The sequence below is a fragment of the Balaenoptera borealis genome, assembly GCF_965194805.1.
Source record: "Balaenoptera borealis genome assembly, chromosome: 6".
Classification (NCBI taxonomy): domain Eukaryota; kingdom Metazoa; phylum Chordata; class Mammalia; order Artiodactyla; family Balaenopteridae; genus Balaenoptera; species Balaenoptera borealis.
In genome coordinates, this window is record NC_138863.1 from 56347752 (window position 1) to 56363475 (window position 15724).

Sequence of the window (15724 nt, forward strand, 5' to 3'; positions counted from 1 at the left end):
TCAGCTCTTCACAAGCCCCTCTCCCCAAGCTCAATATGCCTACCTTGATCCAGAGGACACATCTGCCTCCTTCCCCACCTTCCTTCCCTCAGTCCCTCTGGGGCAGAGGGCACAGTCATTCCAGCAGGCTTTTGCTCAAAGTCTTAGATAAGTCCCTGCGGGTTGTATGCAAGGTATTTAAATATTGCCAGGAATGAGAATAGACTACCTAGCTGCCTGCCCCCACAAAAAACAAACAACTAAAACAATAAAATTAGGGCAAACAGGGGCTCTTGGATAGTAAAACGGATTTGCAGAGCCTCTTCACCTAGCAAGTGCCTAGTGCATAGTAGGGGCTCCTTAAACATGTGTGGAATACTGAGCTGGCTCAGCCTGTCAGCCAGGCTGCAGTCTGGGAAGGACAGCCTTCCAGGGCTCCTGTCTGTACTTTACTTGGGACTCTGTCCACCCCCTTCTTTTGTTGGTTATCTTGATCTGCCTGAGGAGAGAGCTCTAAGTGTTTCACTGTGGATTCCTAGCAAGTGTGAGGAAATGTTTATTTCTTGTCCCCTGATAGCATCATCTAGCAATATTAAAAAAAAAAAGGTGGCTAGAGAGAGCCATGAAAAGAAGAAAAAAATGGAATGGTTGTCTGCCAACAAGAAAGCAAACACATGAAAGGAGGGGAGAAAACATGGGTATTGCTAAGAAATGGCAAAAGTGGGATTCCTGATCAGTTCCTCCTTGATCCTTTTATCCATAGCTGACTGTCATGCTCCCTGGCAGCATTCTCTAACTGGGCGTTTGTCTGTCAAGTGACTATAGCTGACTGTTCTGACTTCCTGGGCTGTCTGAGACAGAGACACTAGACGCAGGGTAATTTGCTTCTGGCCTTCTCCCTATACTCCCCCAAATCAAAAGGCCCGTGTCCTTCAATCTAAGGCTGGGGAGGGTAAAGGATTGAACATGCTCTGGATTCTGTACAAATTCCTCGCTCAACTAGGCTGACTGGCTCCAAATTTATTGTAACTTTCCAAGAGAAGATAGTGAAGGAGAGGGAGGGGTGGGCGGGAGATGAGAATTTCAGAGAAAGAGATAAGGAAAAGGAGACGGAGGGAAAGTGGGTCTTAGATGTCTGTGTGCTCTGATTTTTATAATTTTAAGAGCAAATTTTTAAGAATTTACTTGTGTGCCCTCTTTAGAATTCCATATAACGCCAAATCTGAGAGAAAATATGTAAAATACATACTGGGAATGTCATAGCATGAAGGTCAAAAGGTTATTTAAATGGAGAGGTGGTTACTAAATTCCTACTGTTTTTTCAAAGCTCCATCACTGAATCATAAGACTAGGAAAATAAGATTTCTAAGTATTGATAAGCCGCAATTTAGCAATCTTGGAGATAATCATCAAAACGTTTCCCTGTTACAAAGTTATCTTACTTTTAGTTTTCAAACTGGGCCCCCTGGGGTATTAATGTGGAGGAGAATGAGTGCTGGGGGTGGTGCAGAGTTCTCCAAGGTGGGCTGCTCACTGGAACAGATAGGGAGCGTTTCTTCCCAAGTCTTCCTTCAGTGATGGCCATGGTGGGAGCATTTACCCCATAGAAAGCAGCAAGCCTCCAAATCAGTTTCTCCTGGAATGCTCCTTGTTAAATATTTACTAGCACACCCCTGTAGCAGATCTGCTTTTACTTGTTGTAAAAGAGTAAATTATAGGAAATGTCTGTGTAAAATAGAGCTTTTGAGAAAGGTCTCACGGCCACAAAGAAGTTTGAAAACCATGCCTCAGTTGGAAATTTTTTTTCTGAGCAACACACATAGTGAACATTATAATTGGAAGAACTATGAATCGTTCTACTGTTTACATGGGTATTTGTTTTAAGTGACTGCATTGATTTTATTATTTACTAAAACTATAGCAGTTGCATTACATACCATTAGCTTTCTAATAAATCTACAGCGACAGTTTAAAGTACTTTAAGATGTTTTAAGATACATCAAAAGAAAGAAAAACCCTTGATTGTGAGCTTGGAGTTTAGTAAATTTAGCCTTTATTGGATTAGTCAGTTAAGTAATTACAGAAATGGATGTGTTCCAGAAAAATGCCACTCCTCTAGGTATTATGTGCCAGGGAGCAGTGTTAATATTTAAATTCTTGTTAACATTTTTGTTCCTTTTGGATTATGGTATTGGAATACCATATTGATTTATTCCACATTACTTTTGGCTCCCTAATTTGTTTTCCCTCTCCTGCTTGCTGAAGTGGCTCCCTAAAATTGCACTTTGAGAACTAATACGGTCAATCACGTTATCATCAAGTGTTGGCGATTTAAGCGTTAGATCACTTTCCCTAGGTCTCCACCCCCACTCCTCTTGTTGCTCCTTTCTCAGGCTTTGTTAGGTCAAATGTCAGGTCATTATTTGGACTATTTTTACTTTGGCCTCTTATCCCATGAGACTAGCTGGCTTAAGGGATGAAAGATGCCAAGACGCAAGTTGGGCGTAAGGGGAGGGAGAGAACTCATTTTGAGTTTAAGCCTAAACCATGTTCTTGGCCTGTTAACTAGAGAGCTCTGCATGGGGATTTTGGGCACATGGGCGTTTGATTTCTCATTTCTCATTGCTTCTAAATACCTTTCCCAGGACCTGTGGGGAGGAGAAGTGGCTGGGCTGATGCAGGAGTTGGGTACTTTTGGGTCCCTCAGTTAATAGCATGAATATCATTGCAGTGAGGGCCTCCATGAGTGGCTGTCTGGCTGTGAACTGCAGTTACCTGCCCCAGCCTGTCCCTCAGCCAGGTTTGATGCAGGGCATCTAAGCTGGAGAAGCCATGGTTGTTTCAGGCTTGTTTTTTGTCCTGGTACCAAAACCTGCTTAAGCCTCTAACAGTGATGATTCCATTAGGTACACAGATTCTGACCTTGTGTCCCACTATCCCAGGACTGAAAAACAAGCATAAGGATTATTTTGAGTGCTTGCTTCGGCAGCACATATACTAAAATTTGACCCATACAGAAAAGATTAGCATAATTGATAGTTGCCAGTGGTGAGGGTGGGGTGGACTGAGCAAAATAAGTGAAGGGTGTCAAAAGGTACAAACTTCTAGTTATAAAGTAAATGTCATGGGGATGTAATGTACAGCATGGTGACTATAGTTAATAATACTGAACTGCATATTTGAAAGTTGCTAAGAGAGTAGATCTTAAAAGTTCTCATTACAAAAAAGAATTCTGAAACTATGTACAGTGATGGATGTTAACTAGACATTGTGGTGATCATTTCCAACATATACATAAATCAAATCATTATGTTATGTACCTGAAACTAATATAATGTTGTATGTCAATTATACCTCAATTAAGAAAAATATTTTGAGAGGGGAAAATAAATCAGTCCTTGTGTCATGCAAATAAGGCTCTCTCTCTTCACTGAGAATGAGTTCTTTTGTTGGGAGATTTTTCTGAATGTCACACATACCCCTTCTCCTCCCACTACTAATTTGCCAGACTTGTCTGGATGTGTTTGAATTTAACTAGCAGACCCAGTCTGAGTCCACGGCCAGAGGCTCATCATGCTTCTGCAAGGTTAGTTTGACAAACATGCTCAGGCATGCTTGAAACCCAGCAATGGACAATAGCTTTCTCACTATGTAAATAAAGAAAGGAAGCAGGAAAAGAAGCAGAGGTCAAAGAAAGGAGAATGAAAGGATAGCGTGACACTATGTCACTGTCTGCCTCAGGTCCCCTTTTGATTTGCATTTTGATGTTTCTTTTGGAACAAAAATTGTGGTACACCCACTGGTCTGCCTTTCTCTCTACATCTTGGACCATAAATACTTTGTGGGTCAGGCTTCTTCCGGGCCTAGGTGTAGTGCTCACCAAAAATGCTTAAGAAACATTTTTTTTTTTAAATTAATTTATTTATGGTTGTGTTGTGTCTTCGTTTCTGTGCGAGGGCTTTCTCTAGTTGTGGCAAGTGGGGGCCACTCTTCATCGCGGTGCGCGGGCCTCACTATCGCGGCCTCTCTTGTTGCGGAGCACAGGCTCCAGACGCGCAGGCTCAGTAATTGCGGCTCACGGGCCCAGTTGCTCCGCGGCATGTGGGATCTTCCCAGACCAGGGCTCGAACCCGTGTCCCCTGCATTGGCAGGCGGATTCTTAACCACTGCGCCACCAGGGAAGCCCCCAAGAAACATTTTTGAAAATTTAAAAAAAAAAAAATTTTTTTTCTACACAAGGAGCGGTGACCAAAAGTGAACTTAGATGTGAGACTAAAACAACGAAAAAACTTGTTACTTTGCTTTGAACTGAGTACATTGTGAAAAGAACAGGCTCTTTCTTCAGTGTGATACAGTTTTGCCGTGACCACTTTCACCGTGTCTGTTTAGCGAGCATCTTGGGAGCTGGATCAGTTGTGGTGTGCACCTTTAAAGATGGCAGCACTAACTCCTGCGGCCAGCTTCAGCTCAGACACATTGGGAAAACAACTCCCCCAAGTTAGAACTAATCACCCTGATTGATTTTGCTTTAGTTCTGGTCTTTGCAAGAAACAATGGATGTATAGCCAAACTCACTATCCCTATATTTTGTATTTCTGGAACCGTTAGTAAGATATCATAGCAGATAATATAAATTTGATTTTTGTGGTTTTTTTTCTTTTTTTAAAAAGTAGCCAGATGAGCAAGTACATGGAATTAATACAAATAGTGTCATTTCAAATCTTGTTGAAGGTTATAATGAGGACTGTTATCTCAAAGCCTCTTACTAACAGAGGGGGAAGAAAAAGAGCCCCTCCCTAACAGCAAACTAAATTCAGGTGGCCTCAGTTTCTCATCATCCACATTGATCTGTAGTCTAGTGATTTCTGCATTTGTATGAAAATGGCGGTGGTTGGGGCAGAGCAGTCCCATCACCAGCCTCCGTTTGCAAAAGGAGTTTTTGCGAGTTGGAAGCACACAGCAGCAGTACCTGTCTCCCCTTATGTAGTGAAACAGTCCATTTTGGGGCTGAACCTCATCCAGCCTTTCTCCATTCCTCTTCTCTTGCAGCTCTAGGGGTAGCCGTGTGAGCAAGTTCTGGCCAGGGTGATCTAAGTGGAAGGGAGTCTGCGTCTGGGAGCTTCTGCTTCCTGTTGCTTGGAATCCTGGAACCTGAGCACAGGGCCACACCTACCTGAATAGCAAGACAGAAGAGCTTGGGTCCCTAAAACTGTGGATCACTGTGTCAGTTCTGGCCCTCCCACCCAGACTTTTATGTGAGAAAGAAATTTAATCTGTGGCTTAACACCACACAAGTTTATTTCTTGATCACATCACCTCGTCCAATGCTGGTCGGCACGGAGACCCTGCTCATTGCGGGTACCCAGAGGCCCAGGCTGAAGTGTTCCACCTCAACCAACGCTTCCACCATGGCTGAGACAGGCAAAGGGAATGTGATGAATTGTATACTCTTAAAACTTTCACCTGAAAATGACACACATTTCATTTTTTTGGCTAATCCAAGTCACATTACCATGCCTAATCTCAGAGGGTATGGAAGTACAGTCCTACCATGTGCCCCAAAGGGAGGAGAACCAGAGTATGTGAACTGTCCTGATGACTACTGCAATTTCTGTTTTGTTTAAGCCACTATTATTTTGGGTTTTCAGCCACTTTCAACTTTACTGAATCCCAACCAATACAGGAATGATCACATCAGTGCTGTGATCAGTAAGTTTAAACCAAGTCCCATAAGAGAGGTTGTTGCTGAGTGTCCCCCTTATTCTCTGCAGGATTTGCAGGGGTCATTTTCTCCCCAGGGTTTTCTGGGAGAAACACCTCCTCCTCCCATCTCATTTATAGTCATCCACGAATCATTAAGATCTAGTACATTGGAGACAAATCTCTAAGAATTCCCACTCCTACCGTTTACATTGTCATCCCTAGCTCCTTCTGTTTAGAAAATGTTCCCAATTTTTGTAAAACAGAGCTCTCTTCTTGCTCAATTCTGCCTTGTTCCTGTGTTCAAAACTTACTCCTGGAGTTCTGTCATCTTTCCCAGTGGCTCTAAATATGTTCTGGGACTTCTCTGGTGGTCCAGTCGTTAAGATTCCTCATTTCCAATGCAGGGGGTGTGGGTATGATCCCTGGTCGGGGAACTAAGATCCCACATGCCATGTGACGTGGCCAAAAAAAAAAATGTTCTTACCTCCCTCAATTTGGTAATCATCTTCACTTGACCCTATTACACCTTCCAAATACACGGACAAATGGGTTGTTTATAACTATTGCCTTTATTCTCTCCCTGTTCACCTTTTCTGAACCCCCCGTGATGAGGCTTCTGTTTGCTCCACTCCACTGAAACTGTTCTAAAAAGCCCTTGATGGCCTTTATCAAGAAGTGTTTGTCTAAAGCTCTGGAATTCCCTGGAAACATGCTTTCATATATTTCATATAGTGAGATAACAGTAGCAGATAAAAGCAATCATAAGTGCAGTAAAACACAGTAGAACCGCATTAGCATTGAGTGGTTTAGGAATGCATTTTGATCTGCTGTAGGTAAAATCGTATGTCTGACTTTCCCTGCCCCCAAACACAGGAACCGTCTGTGGCAGAAGGCTGACAAAAGATATTTATTCTTTAAACCAGCCCTATTCTGTAACACATGCATTAGATGTGTAATCCAGAGTGTTTATTTGCTATGTGTAGCTGTCACCTAGAAGCAGGCCTACTTCATTAAAAAAAAAATTAGGTTAGTTGCAGGGATAAAAATTCTATAGACTATTGACAGGGGAAGTCTTTTTTTTTTTTTGGTTACTGGAGAACTAGCCCATACACAGAATGGACCACGCTTGCTCTTTTGCAGTCTCATTCTTTAGCAGGAAAGCAGAGACGTTATCAGATATGAATATGAAGGACAAAAGCAGCCCTGGAAATACAAAGCAATAGTCTATGTTACAGGTTTAACACACTCATTTAATTTCATTGGAAAAAATAATGAAACTGGTAAAAAGTATTTATGGAACCAGAGGAGAGCATATTTTGCTGGTTTTACTTTATGTTTGAAGTTTTGGGTATAGCTCTGCCTATAAATACTGAAATGCCTAACATAAGGAACGCAGCCTGGGGCATACCCCATAAAACTTACAGTGCAATTAAATGAGCAATTTCCACTGGAAATAAAACGGGCATGTTGCGTGGAATATGAATTAAATTGTGCATAGAGCTCAGGCCTGCACTAGGCTTTGGAGAGGACCTGCTGGTTTCAGTAGCAACCTGTGCTCTACTGACCTACATCTATAGGTCAAGGCCAGTAAGTAACAAAAGATAACCCGCAGTTAGCCTGAAAATCAGGGCATTTCAAATGGTGGTTAATAAAGTTCCCTTGTCATTATGTCTCCTGGATAGCCGCAGCAAAATGATGACTGATAACAAAGGATTAAATCTGACCCTCCATTACACTGTAGATACACTGAGTTCCTCCACTGCGTTTGCTATACAGAATTTTTGACATGTCCCTCAAACTTTATTTTCACCTTCTGAATGTTCCCTCCTGCATCAAAGTCAGCTAGGTGTCCTTAGATAAGCGGTCACGAAGACTTCAATTAGAAAACCTAAAAGTCATCAACACAAATATCCGTTGATGTTATAAACCACAGTCTGTCCTGGTTCATTTCTGGGACCTTATTTGGAAACTAAAGGTCAATGATTCACTGCTATCCTAAGGGAAAACTCAGCTCAGGAAGGGATTTAGCCCTGTAGCCCTGTGAGGTGCCACATGTATACGTTTGACTCAGGGAGGGACCGGCTTGTATGTACAGAAAACACGTTTATCTCATTTACAGTGTAGTTGGTAAAGCAAGTCCGCCCAAGATAAAGCTTAGCATTTTTTTCTTTGAGAAATCAGGGTGAGGGAAGGAAAGCTTGACATTTTTCTGCCCATGAAAGCCAGAGGATAGCTCAGGGAAACCAGCCCTTCCCTCCCAGTCTTCTCCCAAGCCTCCCACCTCTACTGTGGCAGGAGGAAATGAGGGGTAGGGGTGGGGCTAATAGGCCGGTGACTCGAATGAGTATCACCTGCTATTCAAAACGTTGGCAAGTCAAACAATAAATTATTTCTTTTTGAAATTATGACATTTCACTGTAGTTTTGTCTGTATTCACCTTCTCTTGCCAAAATAAACGGTGTCTGTCATTTTTCTAATTGTAAAAATGTACTACATATATATATGAAACTTTCCCAAATGAAAAATATTTTCCATGGCAGCATATACTTTGAATTTTCCGCGTACGACTTTGTCCCATCCAGACCCACATCTCAGCATATCTTACTTGCATAACGATAATTTCTGTCGTGAACCATGTACTGTTTCCTGCTCTTTTGTCCAGGCGCTGGCTTTCCCTAAAATGAGCAGTTGTGTGCATTTAGATGGCTGACCCGTTCCTCCCCATGGACCTGCAGGCACGGAAGTGCCTGGAAGGGCAGGATGAAAGAACCGAAATCTGGTCTCTTGGAGCCAGGAAGTGGAAAGCTGAAGCTAGTTACAAGAGAGGAAGATGTAGGAGTTAATTAGGAGCTAAACCAGTAAAGTCGCTCTCTGTGTGTGACCTTGTTGTATGGGACATTTCTTAGACTAAAGGCATAATAAAAAAGACACTTTATTTAGGTTAACAGAGCATTATATAACCGGAAAATTTTAATTTTATATGTATAGTGAATACTTTGTGGAGGAAAAAAGACTTCCCCTCGGTTTATTATTTGAATAAGAAAAAAAAACCCACTAATTTTTAATGATGCATTTCTTTCTTTTTTGACGACAAAAGCTTGGAGGCATAAAATTGGGTTATTTTAATCGGAATGGCACCTCCTATGCTACTGGTTTACTATATGTTCACAGTTAAAGTCATTTCCTGTTTTCCTGGGAAAACTATGGTCAGTTTAAAAACATCTTTGTTAATTAGCAAGCTGTGACGCAATGTATCACTGCATCTTTAGAGCTCTGGCGCCAGCTAGTGGCCGAAGAGGGGAGCGGCGTTGTCGCTCTCAAATCGGAGAAAGCGGCAGTCATCTTGTTGCCTCCTCTTAACTATCGTTCTTCCCCATTTTTTCCGGTCAGTATAATGGGGGATCACTGCAGTGTGGCCAGAGAGGGGCAGACGTGATTACAGATGAAAGTAGAGGAAAGTGGTGAGCAGGGGCGGAGAGAGGAAAAGCCAGACAAATGCAATCGTTCTTCCAAAGGATTTTAGAAGAGATCATTTATTTGAACTACTCCTGACATGTTGATGGAGCAGCTCAATCTTTTGCCAGTGAATGTTTAGCCTTTTGTTTTTCATTTATAGATATATTTGAATATATACTTAGGACATGTAATAACTATGGAACTTCACCACAAACACAGCACTGAGGACAGACACGTTGTAAGTCTAAATTTGTGTTCATTTTTAAGTAGCAAATATTTCTACTGTGAACAGGCTCTGCTACCTTCTCACTGGTACAGCTCTTAAGATGAATAACTCTCAAATGGTTAATAAAGCAGAAACCTCTTAAGATGATATTTGTAGCTGGTACACTATGAAAAAAAATATAAAAATTCCAGGCAAAGGACACTTTATTTGGGATGTATGAAGTATGTTTAGGCTTGAGCCCAGTCTGTCCTCCAATTGAAATAGGTTCTGATGATTTGCAGGAAAACTGAAAACATACAGTATTTATTTTAAGAACAAAGAATCTTTGGCAGGCCATCTTTCTCATTTAATTAAGCCATAACTGATCTTACTAGGGTTATGGAGGGACTTCAAATGCTAATAAATAAAACCTGAAGCTGAGACATTTCTTTCATTAAATAGCGGGAGCTGTTTATAACTGTATTACTTATTGCTCAAATCAATTACTAGTACTAATATTTGGTGTGGAATTTATTATGAAAACAAGCTGAAGCTTGTGAAGAACTTTCCTTTTTAGATGTCATTTGTATGTCTATGTCTGTATCAGTTAAAGAGAATAAGAATAATCTGAACTGGAATTTCTTATAATAATATTTTTGGAAGGCAGATCTAATTTAAGAGGAGGTTTCAGGCAGGAAAAATTGTCAGTCTTACCTGGCAGTCTAATTTATGTTACTCTGTTTTTGGGGAAATGCATTTAAAATCTTCTCTATGTGAGATAGATGGTAGAATAGCTGGTCATGGTTCTGCTCTGTGAGATTTACATAAACTACTATTTTAAGCTTATTTTACACTTTTGCTAAAAGCTGCATATTTCATATTAAAAATTCGCCTAACCTTGTTAGCCAAGTTAAAATGTAGATATTTTCTCTTTGGTTTTAAGCATCTTGTAACTTTTGGTGAATAATAAGGCCCTGGTTAACAATCTTAACATTTTCATTTTATCTGGTCTCCTCTGTGTCTCTTTTATCTTTTTCTTGAGATGGAAGCTGAGCTCATATAATTGAATGAGTTTCAAATCAGTATCTGAAAAGGAGCATTATTATTTTTTTGAAAAAGAAAATTAATATAAACAAGGCTCTTTCAATGACAGTAGATTAATTGAAACTGAAAAGAATGATAGAATTTAACTGCCATAAAATTTTGAGAGTTACAGCAAGATAAAATAATTTATGCTCTTTTAAAACAGCTTTGTAGTATGTAAGTATGTATGTACTTATTTTAAATGCTGAGTTTGTGATTAGGTCTATCTTTAAAACTGTTAATGGTTGCATTAAAATATTTTGATGCCTGCTATTATAATCCTTATGTAATTTCCCATATGCTGCCAAATAAATGCTTTGAAATGTCATTCCATCATAATTCAAAATTTACTCATATTTTGATTTATCATTTGAATTTAATTTCTCATTACTTTTTGATATTATAAAATTAGAAATTATATTGCAAAATGAACACATTTGAAGGAAGGAAGGAAAACATACCTGAATATATATATATTTTTCATCTTTGGGATTTCTCTGATGACTTTTTAATAGTGATATTAGCAAATAACTAGTTCACTCAGTTTGGATCCTCCTTTCATTTGAAATAGTCTATAAAATTTTCACAAAAGGATATCATTTTTAATCGTGGGTGTCCCTGAATGTGACAACATGAAAACAAATTTACAAATAAATACACTCATACCTCATTCTGATATTCATATTTGAAGAGACAAGGCATACTAAAATGCATATTTACGAATAGTTAAATGTTGGTTTGGCCTCTAGATAACGCGGTTGCTAAATAGCACCATCTTCCCTCACAGAGTGATACTGGAGCCCTCTACAGACCTCCCCATTAGGAGACGTTGGCACAGTATGAGGGGGGACACATTATGAGGGGAGACACATCTGCCAGCAAAGTACTACAGATGGTTCCCCTCATTAGCCTTCAGAACTCCAAGCAACCATCGTGGAGGAGGCTGGGATCTCACTTGGACAAGATGTTAAGCTAGCCTCCTGTTCAATGTCATTATGATTTTACAAAATAATCTCCTTAGTGTGCCCTCTTGGGCTTGAGCTGGTCTACACATCTCACTTGCAGAGATTTGAGATTGCAGCCCTGTGTCCAATTTGCTAAAGGGCATTATATGATCTTCAGATTTGATAAAGTTCCACAGCAAGTCGGACTTGGAAAATTTCTTAATCTAAATGCGGTGGCAGGACAGCCTTGCTGCTCCCCAGAAGCTCATTAGCGTAGCTTTTGGAATTCCAGGCAATGCCCATCGTCATGTACGTGCTTACTTATTACACTCAATGCATCGACAGTCTCATTTCTCCTCTTCCCCTCGACCCACTGATTTATTGGCATGATGGCATTTTAATTTTGTTTTGTTTACTCTTTGTTTATGAATCAGCCTTAAAGTCAGGGCGCCAAGCCCTGACAACCGGAAGTGTTAGTTAAGTTTAGCAGTAGAAACAGCAGGGGAAGACCATACTGTTTTATGCTCTGCAGTTTCTCTGGCTGGATTATTATTATAATAATTATTATCATTGTTGTTTTACATTTATAACAAAGATGTTTACAATCTATGTACATTTATAACATAGGTGATTAGAATACCGATAATCTCCATTTGCTAGACTCTTACAATTTTAAGTCACAGAGGGTCCAATTTTATTCTTTAATTATATGAAATTATTAGGATACTGCTAAGAATAATTGATAGGGAAGAATTTGGCAGTAAGTTTTCTTTTCTGTCTTTAATCCAGGGAAAGATTCTGTCTACAATTTTTTTTATTTCTTGAAAAATGAAATCAGCTAAAATCTTTATGTAATCTCTGTGGTTCTTCTCTGGCCTTTACAGCTCTCCCCCCCACTTTTTGTCCTCCTGAAATAAAGCATAGAAGTTAAAATATACCGTCTGACATATTTTTGAGATTGTGATGGTGAGGGGAGGTCCTACCACAATCACTGGGTGTTCTAATATGACTCAGACTTAATTTTCACTTTGGAAGTTAATAAAATACAAAAGCCTAGTGTTCTTTTTTTTTTTTTTTGAAAGGAACATTTATTTATTTATTTATTTTGGCTGCGTTGGGACTTCGTTGCGGTGCACGGGCTTCTCATTGCGGTGGCTTCTCTTGTTGCAGAGCACGGGCTCTAGGCACGTGGGTTTCAGTAGTTGTGGCACATGGGTTCAGTAGTTGTGGCTCGCAGGCTCTAGAGCACAGGCTCAGTAGTTGTGGCACACGGGCTTAGTTGCTCCCCGGCATGTGGGATCTTCCCGGGCCAGGAATCGAACCCTTGTCCCCTGCGTTGGCAGGTAGATTCTTAACCACTGTGCCACCGGGGAGGTCCCAGCCCAGTGGTCTTTAATATTGTTCTCTTATGCTTGATGAGGTCCTTGTGTTAGTAGGTTTTCACTACCGTAAAATAATTCACAATATCTGAATGACTTTTTACTTTCTAAATCAGCCATTGTAATATCTCTGGACATACATTTTATATATTGTAGTCCTTCCTAGATTATTCTGCTCTATTGGAGGGGAAGGAACTCAAGAGTAATACTCCCATACCTGAATTGGTGATTTTGCCCGTACTGTCAGGAAAATTATCTCTTAATGTGTGGCTCAAACCCATGTCCCCTGCATTGGCAGGCAGATTCTTAACCACTGTGCCACCAGGAAGGCCCCAATTTTTAAAAAAATTAAGAAAGAATTAGTTTTTTTTGTAAAACAGTGTAAGACTTAAAATTCTATGATAGGGAGTTCCCTGGTGGTCCAGTGGTTAGGACTTGGCTCTTTCACTGCCAGGGCCTGGGTTCAATCCCTGGTCAGGGAACTAAGATCCAGCAAGCTGCACTGTGTGGCCAAAAAAAAAAAAAAATCTATGATGGAATGACAATTCTGTGGATCCACATTTCTGGTTCTCCCCCATGTTGAAATTAAAATCTGCAATCTCAGAGTGATCAGAAAACTTTAGGGAGGAGTAGTATTTGAGCAGAGCTTTGAAGTTGGAAAGAACTTTACGGGGTTGGTGGTGGGACTATAGTAGTGATGAGAGAGAAAGATACTTCAGGTAGAAAGAAGATCATAAACAAAGGGGCCCCTGTTAGACCAGAACATAGCAACTTTGGGTAACTACAGGGGAGTGGGAGGCTATCTGTGAAGTTTCAGTGTGCAGCTAATTAGTTAGGGCTTTATTCTGGAGGCAGTGGGAGCCAGGGAGGGTTTTAGAGGGAGACATAATAGGAATAAGATTCCAGGGAGATTGATTTGGTGACAGGGTACAGGATCCTTAAAGATTTAATCAAATTGATTTAGCATCAGCATTAGAAAGCAAAATAAAGGAGTTATAATTTAAAAGTCACTGTTCACATAATTCTAGAATATGATTTAAAGTGTTTTTATATCATCTTCCTTGATTAATACACTCAATACTAAAGTCTGGGAGAACGAATCTGAGTAGAGCTATGTATGGGTATTTTTGTTCCATGAATATTAATAACAACATTGTGCATTTGGGGAGTGTATTTTATTATTCCAAATGGTTGTTTTGTTCTTCCATCGATCTGGTAATGTTAGCAGATGTTTATAAAAATAACAGGTTTATAAGCCCCTCCCTTTACCTCCATGATCTCCTTTTGATTGCATATGTAAATGCAGAGTTCTAGATTAGACTGAAGCTTATAGCTATTTCAGTTTTTCTGTCAGGAGTTGAGAATATTGTTCTATGGCTATTTGTTTTAAGTAAGGTTTGGATTTCATGTTGTAGGTGTCTTACATTGTGATACCATAGTTGATTCAATTATATGCACTCATAGGAAACACTTTTTGGAGGGGAATAGATTAGAGTGTCATCCAGTTACATGTAAGTATTCAGTACTGCCTTTCTTTTTCTAAAAAAAATTTATAGTTTATAGACATACTACATTAATATTAATATTAACAGTGTATTTTATTTTGTCCAGAAAGAAGAAAGTACAATAACATGAAAAAAGCTAAAGGGAGTCCTAATTACAGACAGAGAAGAGATTTAAAAAATTTTAGTAAAATATAATATTTAAAAACTTAAAAACTGATATAAAATACAGTTTATATCAATAAATTAAAAGGCCATATACTATACTTTAAAAAGTATCAAAATATGTTTGGGGGTGGGGAGGAAAGCCCAATAAAAAATCAGTTTCTTCTAAACCATTTGACAAAGAATGGGAACTTAGAATAATTAGCTGTGCTTAGTGTTCATACTCTTTTAATGCAGTACATGTGTTTATCTGTTGAACCAATAGTACCACGATTCAAGTGACACATCATTTCTGGCTTATGCAGCCGTAATTGTCATCTTTGACTTCCATGTCAATGAGTACTTCCATCTAACTTTATGTAAATATATAGGGCTCTTTAGACCCTGTGTTTGGTGTTATCACAATTTTTGCTTGGCTCAGACAGGGCAGGTTGATTATCATTAAAGTGTTATTTATTTCTATTTTATTAAGCCCCTTTTATATTCATGTTACAGGTTAATTTATACTTTTATTTCATGCACTACTTGGCTTTACTGATTAATATGCCCCATGGCATTCAATAAAATCAGGCAGTGGAGGAAATAAGAGTGGTATTAATTTCTAACATTGCTATAAATTTGCCTTAATAAAACTAGCTCAATAGCATTACCGAAGTAACACAATGGATACTTTCAAATTGCTAACAAAGATGCAACCAAACAATTTTCTTTTCTGAATTAACATAATCCTACTGCCTTTTCTTTCTAGTGTTGAAATGAAACCTGCCATATATTTTTTCCCTCTTTCAAAGGTAATTTAATAGTTGGCATAATACTACAGTACACAGCTCTCCATTTGACTTATTCTAATGCCTTATTCAGACTTTAGATTATAAACTGTGCAAATTAACACAGGCCCACAGGCCCCTGGGGGAAGAAAAAACCTTTATTCTTGTAATAATTTTCATAAAGATTAAACTATATCTCCGGCATCAGTTACTTGTCCTTCTTTAGTGTATTAATGCTCAATGCCAATAATAAATATTCTTTTTTTAAAAAATTTATTTATTTATTTATTTATTTATGGCTGTGTTGGGTCCTCGTTTCCGTGCGAGGGCTTTCCCTATTTGCGGCAAGTGGGGGCCACTCTTCATTGCGGTGCGCGGGCCTCTCACCATCGCGGCCTCTCCCGTTGCGGAGCACAGGCTCCAGACGCGCAGGCTCAGCAATTGTGGCTCACGGGCCCAGTCGCTCCGCGGCATGTGGGATCCTCCCAGACCAGGGCTCGAACCCGCATCCCCTGCATTGGCAGGCAGATTCTCAACCACT

At 39.7% G+C, this 15724-nt stretch overlaps 1 protein-coding gene across 4 annotated transcripts in view; it reads left to right on the top strand.

The window, feature by feature from the left end:
• Window positions 1–15724, top strand: part of LOC309630428 (uncharacterized protein) — a 547317-nt gene that overhangs the window by 34113 nt on the left and 497480 nt on the right. Inside the window, exon 1 of one of the 4 annotated variants that reach the window (XR_014245658.1) lies at window positions 5331–9067. The exons of the other annotated variants lie outside the window; for them this stretch is intronic. The gene's annotated coding sequence lies outside the window, so the exon portion shown is untranslated. Of the gene's footprint in view, window positions 1–5330; window positions 9068–15724 lie in introns of those variants that run through there. 4 annotated transcript variants of the gene reach the window in all.